This window comes from Macrobrachium rosenbergii, chromosome 50 (genome assembly GCF_040412425.1).
Source record: "Macrobrachium rosenbergii isolate ZJJX-2024 chromosome 50, ASM4041242v1, whole genome shotgun sequence".
In the NCBI taxonomy this organism is placed as follows: Eukaryota; Metazoa; Arthropoda; class Malacostraca; order Decapoda; family Palaemonidae; genus Macrobrachium; species Macrobrachium rosenbergii.
Window position 1 is genome coordinate 38146630 of NC_089790.1, and position 9683 is coordinate 38156312.

Genomic DNA, 9683 nt, shown 5'->3' on the forward strand with positions numbered 1-9683 from the left:
TTATTTTATTTCACCTCTTGGAACTGTTTTTTGAATATAAGTATTCTGGTTTATGGAGTTGTGTACAACTTGCAACCTGGGTTTCAGATTTGCTTTATATAAAAGTCTAGATATTTTGATTATTAACAATAATGAAAGTGATAAAGATAAAAATAATAGTAATAATAACATACTAAAGGCAGAATATAACTTTTTCTTGATTATGCTAAAGCCTTATTATCGTTTCAGTGTTTTGAGGTCAGTAGACTACAGCTGTTTTACTGTCTTCCCAAACCAAAAATATGATAGAAATTTATTTTGTTAAAGGTGTTAAAACCTTTTCGTTTATCAAAATTATGAAACCTAAGAAGACTCCGGATGAGTGTCAACGCTTGGTGATATTTGTGAAATTTAAAGGGACTTATCAATGACAGCTTCCGGTTTGTGAGAGGATGGTGTATTTCATTGAGACATGGTAGGCACACGTGGCAGTGAGCTTGGCTTTGAGAGAGAGAGAGAGAGAGAGAGAGAGAGAGAGAGAGAGAGAGAGAGAGAATGCCTTATCGCCACCCTGGTATTTCATCTACATCATTCTGCAGTGCAACTTAAAATTAAGTTTTATTTCTCCGGAAACATCGTTCATGTGTAGATAGTACACTATAACACTCATATTGTTTTTTTTTTTTTACTTAAATCAGACCTGCATATCGTTTTCAAATCAGGCATACTCCTTTTCTACCAATTCTGTTTATTCTTGGCGAGTACACACAAATAAACACACACGCAAACATGCGTGCTTGTTTGCACGTGTGCTTATTTGTGTTTACTCGGCAAGAACAAACAGAATTGCTAGAAAAGGAGTAGGCCAGTGTTTTAAGTTGCACTGCAGAACGTTATAGATGAAATGCTAGGGTGGCGATAAGGCATTTCTCACCCTATCAGATTCTCTCTCTCTCTCTCTCTCTCTCTCTCTGGGACATTAAAAACCAACAGATCCTTTAGGCAGTGGTTCTCAACCTGCTAGGGGGGCGTCAGCAATTCATAGGGGAGGCGATAAAATAAAAAATTCTCTAATTGTATTCGTTATTCTCTTAAACAAGAGTCGCTAAGAAGAAGTATCAAGTATCTCACTAATTCATTCCTAAAGGAATAAAAACACCCCTTCCCTTTCTCTTTTTTTTTTTTTTTTTTGCCTTTAAATCTGGGAGGGAATGTTACTCATAGATGCAAGGGGCCGTGGAGGGATGGACCAACTCTTAGGGGCGTGGTAATAAAAAGGTTAAGAACCACTGCTTTAGGGTGACCTCGGAAAATAGGTTGCTGGTCAATAGTTCAACCGGCAGACGCTTTACTTTGCATTAAACCAAAATGTAGAAATGGCCACCTCGGGAGAGATCTGAAGGAATTCTATTCGAATATAAAATCCACTCTGGATACCTTTAGTTTCGTCAAGGTAAGTCGAGTAACATACCTGGCTGGAATGACTTGGTCAAAGATTTGTATGCACATCCATGAGAAATGTTTTTACTCTAGATGCAAAATGGTAGCCCGAAGGAAGGGCACTTTGCATTGCTAATGAGATAGGCGAGAGCACAGTTCAAACCTGCTCTTAACCGGTCACTGGTAACATAGGCTGAGGTTTTCCTTGCCCCGGGTGAAAGACTGACCTGCCAGTAACCTTTCAGTAAATTAAATTTACTTATATAGCGGGCACACCAACTCGGTCGGTGCAATCTTCCACACAAGGCAAGGGGAAGGCATCAGTTTTGGTAGCAGCTTTGACCTTACGAGAGTAAAAGCAGAGCTTATGTTGACCACCTCCTTTCTTGACCAAAACCACGGGTGAGCTCCAAGGGCTGCAGCGTGGCTCAGTGAGGTCATGGTTAAGCATGTACTTCAGCCTACATGGGTACTGTTTGATACGTTATGCCTTCCCGACATCAACGTCATGTTCTAGGACATTTGCCCTACCTGGAGCGTCCTAAAAATGATCTTGATATTCATTAATAAGTTCAATTAGAAATGAGGCCTTATCAGCATCCACATGCTAAAACTAAATATCTAGATGATTTAAAATGTCTGAATTGCTAATCAATCCATTAGAACTTACAGATAATTGGTCACCTAAAAAGGGTTCACTCTCTACATCTACGTCATTAACTATATTTACAACATTAACTGGATCTACATCCATATTCTCATCTCTACTAACAAATGGTTTAATCATATTAGTATGGCATATCCTCGTTTTTCGTCTCTTATCGGGAGTCTCGGTCAGGTAATTAACGTCATTAATTTTTCTCTAACACCTTCTCGGACCTGGAAATTGTACCTTCGATGAATTTCCAGGCATGAGAAGCAAAACCAACACTCTGTCACTGATATTAAAATACCTTTTACAAGTGCCAACTTCATACTTACTTTTCATAATAGACTGAGCTTTTGAGAGGTGCTCCTGAGAAAACGTCATCGCTCTATATAATTTTTCCTGTAAGTCAGAAACATCATCTAATATATTAACAACGGGAGTACCTCCTTACTAATGTTCTCTTACCACATCCAGAGGTTCTCTTACGCAATGACCAAAAAATTAATTAGAAAGGAGAGAATCTTACAAACTCATTAGGGATAGAACGGATTGCAGTGCGCAAGGTAACTCCTTTTCGGCCTCTTTACCAGGTTCTAAAACACCAGTTACCTTTTCCTTCTCCTTAATGTCTCTTTTTCCATTTCTTTCTCTTTGTATTTCTTGACAGCCTTAACCACCTCAAATAGTGGGCATCCCTTTTAACCTCAGTGGCTAAACCTACATTGAGAAAGCAGCTACTAAATATAACTACTAAGGGATTCAGAGCCGATGAAACATGATTTTTGAGCAAAAAGTTTTTATCAAAGCATTGGATAAAGGTGAAGGTTGGCAAGTGTATATTTTATAACCCTGCCTAATTTTTGTAAGCATTATTTAGTACCTAAGTTCGATAGTTTTGATATTTTTAGAGTAAAATGAAGTCGCTGATGCCGGAACTGAGAAAATCGCAGACAAAGATCCTAAAGCAACTCATGACGTAAACATAATATGTCATGAGACTCCGCCCATCCACCAGGTAGGTGGTGAATGGATATGCTTACACAGTCTAGGCTTCAACAAATTCGATAATGGCCAGCAGGATATGGAATTGTCCCAGTGGTTGCAAGAGTGCATTTATGCTACGACTTGCCACTTTGTATACAAATGAGAAAACTTGATGCAAGATTTACTATAGTGTGAATAGGTAATTATTTCTATAGTGGCTAATAGTTACTTGGACATCCCAGAAGTGTTGGCAGGAGCTGTTAGACTATCCCGTCATTTTGAGGAGTGTTGGAAGACAGACAATACCCATGAGAGCGTGGAATCAGTCATCACTGACATTGCTAGTGACAATGAGGACGGAGATGATGACCTCTTTCTTGTGAGTGACGATGAGGACATTTTGTAAATAAATTATGCATAGTGTTAAAATTTCTTTTTGTACATCAAAAACATATTAATTAAAACAAAGTGATTATAACAATATGTTCCTCATTCAAACTGATTTCAATATATTTTCCTTTCCATGCATATCAATATAAATCGTGTTACATTTGATTGATATTAACTAGGTAAATAATAGCTTGCCCTCAAAATTTTGACTCCTACCATTACCTTTTATTTGCAGTGAGTATACGAGCCTGTTTAGTGTGCTGTAGGATATAAATAAAAAAAAAGAAAATTACAAAACTGAAAAACAATGGCGTTGACCTTTACACCTCTAACAATTGAGGGAAATGAGGTATCATTGCTTTTCATTTGAAATCTACATCTATTGACTGCTCCTGACTTTCTGCAAATAGAAGGCTATATTGTCGAAACCTGAGGTAAAACAAAACAGATTGTCTTTTTGTATTCCCACCCTGATTAGATGTAGATCTAACAAATGAGCTATAGACTGGTTCACTATGTGGATGAATTACATACCTTAAATTATTTGTAAAGTAGAAACAATATAGATATCAAGAAAATGGAAGAATTCCAAGCTAACAACTTAGTCCCAACAGCTGTTGTGGAAGTTGTGATGAAACCTCCACAAAATAATAATAATAATAAAATTATTTAGAAGGATAATGCAATCAAGGGAACGCATAACAAATCCTGCTTGCCATCATTGATATCGCTGAAGCCTAGGATGGGTACTAATATCAATTAGTGAATATGTCATCGGCAAATGGGCAGAGCTATAGTGATGAGACGTTTTCCCCATGTGTAAACTTGTCTTCAATGTGAGTGGAGCCTCATGACGAAATAGGTTAACATGACTATTGTGTTCAAAACCCTTACCTGCGATTTTGATGCTCTGGCACAGGAAACTACAGTGTACTCTGATAAATACCAGAACTATTGAATTTGGGTACTGAATAATACTTGCAAAAATTAGGTAGGTTATAAAATATACATTTGCCAACTTTCACCTGTATCCGATGCTTTGATAAAAAGGTGTTGCAGAAAAATTGTGTTCCATCGCCTCTGTATCCCTTACTAGTCTCTCTTTAACTTGTATAAATAGCTCTCCTGATTTCAGTCAGCAAGGAAAATAACAAAAACTGACTCTTTGTCTTCAAAACAATGCATCCTTCTGACAGGGGACCAAAAGCTAACAATTCAAATCGGTTCACTGATTTGCACCCTCACAGAGAGTCTTCCTACTTAAGTCTGCGTTTGTTGAATGAGAAATCTTGTCAATGTCGCCAAATTTGTTATGAACTTCAGGATTGTATCCTGAAACCGAAACAAATAATTACTTAGATTCAACAGGATCTGTCTCTCCAAATCAGTTGCTAGCAATAGACAAAGATTTTAAACACAGAACTCTGGCAAGAAGATACACTCAACAGAGGGATAACAAAACCAAGAACAACCATAACAGTTAATTTATTATCATAAAAACTTTATAAAACAACAGATGTCCTCAAAAGAAACTGTCATAGGAACTAGAAATTCACATTAACCTAAAAAACTTGCTCACTACTTTCATTCTTCTAGCTAACTCTCATAAAACAGTACTAGGGAAAGAATGATGATAAAAAAAATAAACACTCACATGGCAATCGTAGGCACTAGATGGAAAATATCGTTGACATTGATTTTCAGAGTACAATAAAATAATAAATTTACAATGACATTGATATTTATAATATACAACATTTGATATAATAAATTTACAATGGAACCTTATACCATATATATATATATATATATATATATATATATATATATATTGAGAAATATAAAGTATATATATATATATATATATATATATATATATATATATATGTATATATATACATATATAATATATATATATATATATATATATATATATATATATATATATATATATATATATATATATATATATATATATATATATATATATATATATATATATATATATATATATATATATGTATATATAAATATTATTTATAGATATATATATATATATATATATATAGATATTAGTTCAGATATATATATATTCGATGGGTAATACAATATATATATATATATATATATATATGATATATATATTATAGGATATTTATTTCTATATGATAAATTCATTTCTCATATATATAATATATATTCATATATATCCACAATGAAAAATAACTGAAAAGGTCCCATTTCGACTTTATTTCCAAGTTGACAACCATAAATGTGTGACTTAGCCACTGTAAAATAAATCTTGGATAATCCTTGAAAAGCCAAAGGAGAAGCTGTTAATCAGCTCAGTGGTCTTATAAACTCACGTACAAAAGTGATAATAATCATCATATACTATATATATATATATATATATATATATATATATATATATATATATATATATATATATATATATATATATATATATATATATATATATATATATATATATATATATATATTATGAGGCATGCAGCAGGGCAAGGGCATAAGCGCCACCATGGCCAAAATAGAGTTAGCAGTAAGACATTTCTCCCCAGGCTTTTCCCCTAATGCATCAGCCCTTATGGTTTAATACGCCATTGAATACAAGTACTTTTTCACCCTTATGGGATGTGGGAATGTAGGCCAACAGACTTCCTTGCGCATGGGTGCTTCTCCATTTGTCCCTTTAAACTCAGGGCGGTATGAACCGGGAGTATGGGGAAGTGAGCATTGCCGTCTTTCTCCACCCATCTTCAGCTTGGTCTCAGCAGCTAATGAAAACGTGCACAGACTGGGCTTGCATTTCTATTGGCTTGCTTCTTCGACCGCTAACGCACTGTAGTTTCACTAGTGGATGCTCTGTTATTTTTTACTTTTACGTGTATTTTCTTAGTAATTCAATAGTGCATTAACTATAGCTGATAGTGTTGTTAATAGTGATCACCAAGAGATTGTTATTAGTGAAGGTAAATTAAGAGATGGGCAAAAGTAAATTCAACAGCAAAAATCGTTAAAATTAAGCAAATAAAAAGCCGGCACACACTGCTTTACCTTACATTTTATGCTATGGCTTCAGTATAACATATTATAATGCCATAATTTTTATTATGGTACCGGGCTAAATTTCCTTTAAAATTATGAAAACTAGATTAAAATCGTATGGTTGGTTTCAAAGTTGTTGATGCCTGAAAACTTTAAATGCATTTCTCTCAGTCTGTAAAAAAACAGCGCTTGCGTCCTTGCTCCTCTGGGCACCTCATATTCATATATATATATATATATATATATATATATATATATATATATATATATATATATATATATATATATATGTATATATATATATATATATATATATATATATATATATATATATATATATATATATATGTGTGTACCTGTGTGTGTGTGTGTGTGTTGTGTGTGTGTGTGTGTGTGTGTGTTCTAACACTGGAAGTTCCATCATAAATAACGCTATCTTATATTAATTCACACTGGGGTATGATACAATGATCTCGCAAAAAACAGTCATCACTATGTAAAAATGATAATAATAATAATAAACATAGGCAAATGAATTATTCTCATCCTTTTGGCCTCGAAAGGCCTGACTACTCCAGGAAAATCCAGCAAAAACACTCAACCTGGGCAAAAGCAAGAGGGATCGTAAGGCAGGCCCCACCGCTGAAGCATAGCGCAAGACACAGCACAAAGGAGTTTGCTGTAAGATACTTGGGACTCGACCCGATAAGGCAGAGTCGACTGCAGGCTCTACAGAATGCAACAAGGTAAGGATGGGGCTGGACCTCCTCTCAGTGGGGCCAAAACATTACAGTTCACCTGATGGTTTTTCTTCAAGTGAGGGAGATAAAAGCAATGATGAACAGGTGAACAAGGCAAACACTCAGGACGAAAACTCCGCTTGTCGAACATATAAAAAAAGAAAAAAACAAGAGGGGAAATATAAACTACCCAAATATTATGTCAAAAAACCCTCAGAGGGAAGAAAAAGTCCTAAAGCAGGTTGTGGTACTTAAAACAAAGTAAAATATACATTACAAAAAATCACAAAATGTTTGTTCATATATATATATTTAAATTCTATATATATATATATATATATATATATATATATATATATATACATAAATATATATATATATATATATATATATACTATATATATATATATATATATATATATATATATATATATATATATTGCATATATATATATACATATATACTTATAAGAAGGCCCATAAAACACTATTTAAACGTTGAAACCATATATTTCAGGCACTTGCTATCATCAATTGAAACCAACAATATGAACCTGTCAGGAGGACATTTTCGGATGCCATTGACACCTAATCCTCGGACCCCTTTTGAAGAAGATGAATATGAAACGCAACCGCCAGATCCATCGCCAAACTTGAATGAGGCCAAAAACCACTAGGGTAATTTGATCAATCTCCTCCTTCTCAAGAAAACTGCTTTTAACATCGGAGGCCTAAGGCCAACCTTCATGTTTTTGTATATAACCATTGTAACTTTCCACCTGTCATATTTACCAGTGAACAGGGCACAGAAACAAGTGCCCAAAATATTAGTTTTTTAAATAGTTGTTTTATGGGCCTTCTTATTTTCATATTACACTGTAATATTACAGGAAAAGACATTCATATATTATTATATATAATATCTTTATATATATAATATAATTAAATATATATATATTAAAATAATTGAACAAATCTGGATACATATATATTATATAAATATATGTATATATACATATACATATTTATATAGTGTATATACACATATATATAGTTCACACATATATAATATTATATATATATAAATAGATGATAATTTATTGAGAGTCCATACATATATATTATATAAATATATGTATATATACATATACATATATATAAACTATATACACATATTTATGCATATATATATAGATATATATATATATATATATATATATATATATTTATATATATATATATATATATATAAATATATATATATATATATATGCATATATTTAAATATATAGAAACAAATATATATATATATATATATATATATATATATAATATAAAAATATATATATCATCTATATATATATTTATTTATATATATTATATACATATTTACAACACAGATCAGACATTCGTTTATTCAACAATTAAGCAGATTATCTTCAGGAATACGATGAGAAATTTCTATTTTTATTAATCCTAACGTTTCGTGACAACATCGCCACATCTTCAGGATTTTCTACAAAATAAAATGTAATATGTTAACATAAAATAAGAGCTGATTATAAGATCAATAAAAAAAGCTAAAACAATTTTATTGGTAAAATTACAACTCACAGACTTAAATTACAGTACATGCTTACTTGACTAAAAATGAGGCTAGAAGTGGAAAAAATTATAAACAACGAAAAGTATTTGAATATCTCAGCAAAATTATATATTTATAGAAAGAATCCAACACATACAATCAAAAGAAAAAAAATTCATATACATATAAAACTACAGCTGACAACAGCTCCATACAATGGTTTCAGCATCAAAGATAAAACACACTAAAAGTAAACAACGTCACAGAGAATGACAGAAAATTTAGGCTAAAAACAACGGGACAGCAGAGGAATGGTTTTTTAGAGCTGGAACTATAATTTGATATTTACCGTTTCCAAAATCAAACTTCGTTGAACCTTTGTATGGTCAATAATTTTAAAATCTTCATATTTGATGGTAGTTTTGCATTTAATAATGTGGTTCCTTATAGAAGAAGTTTCTGGGTTAGATAGATTATGCCCAGTTCTATCACTAACGCACCGATGATAATCGGCCCTTACCCTGAGAAGACGCCGGTAGATCGAATATATTTTCCCAGATCACATCTGGGAGTTTTCATAAACGACACCCGACGTCATCAAGGGGCAGAGCTGATATTTAAACTTGAAGAGCGAGCCAGTTGTCTTAGGATTCTTAGGTGCAAGCTTTAGATTTATGGCTCCAAAATGTTTGTGAACGATTTTAGTAAAATCTCTTCGAAAATTGTCATTTAATAGACACTGGAAACTAGCATAAAGAGGTAGCTTAGGGACCTTAAAACATATAGGCTCTTCAGAAAACTTTTTAAGTAGTTTATTTAAAATTTTATAGAAAATACTAGAAGGAAA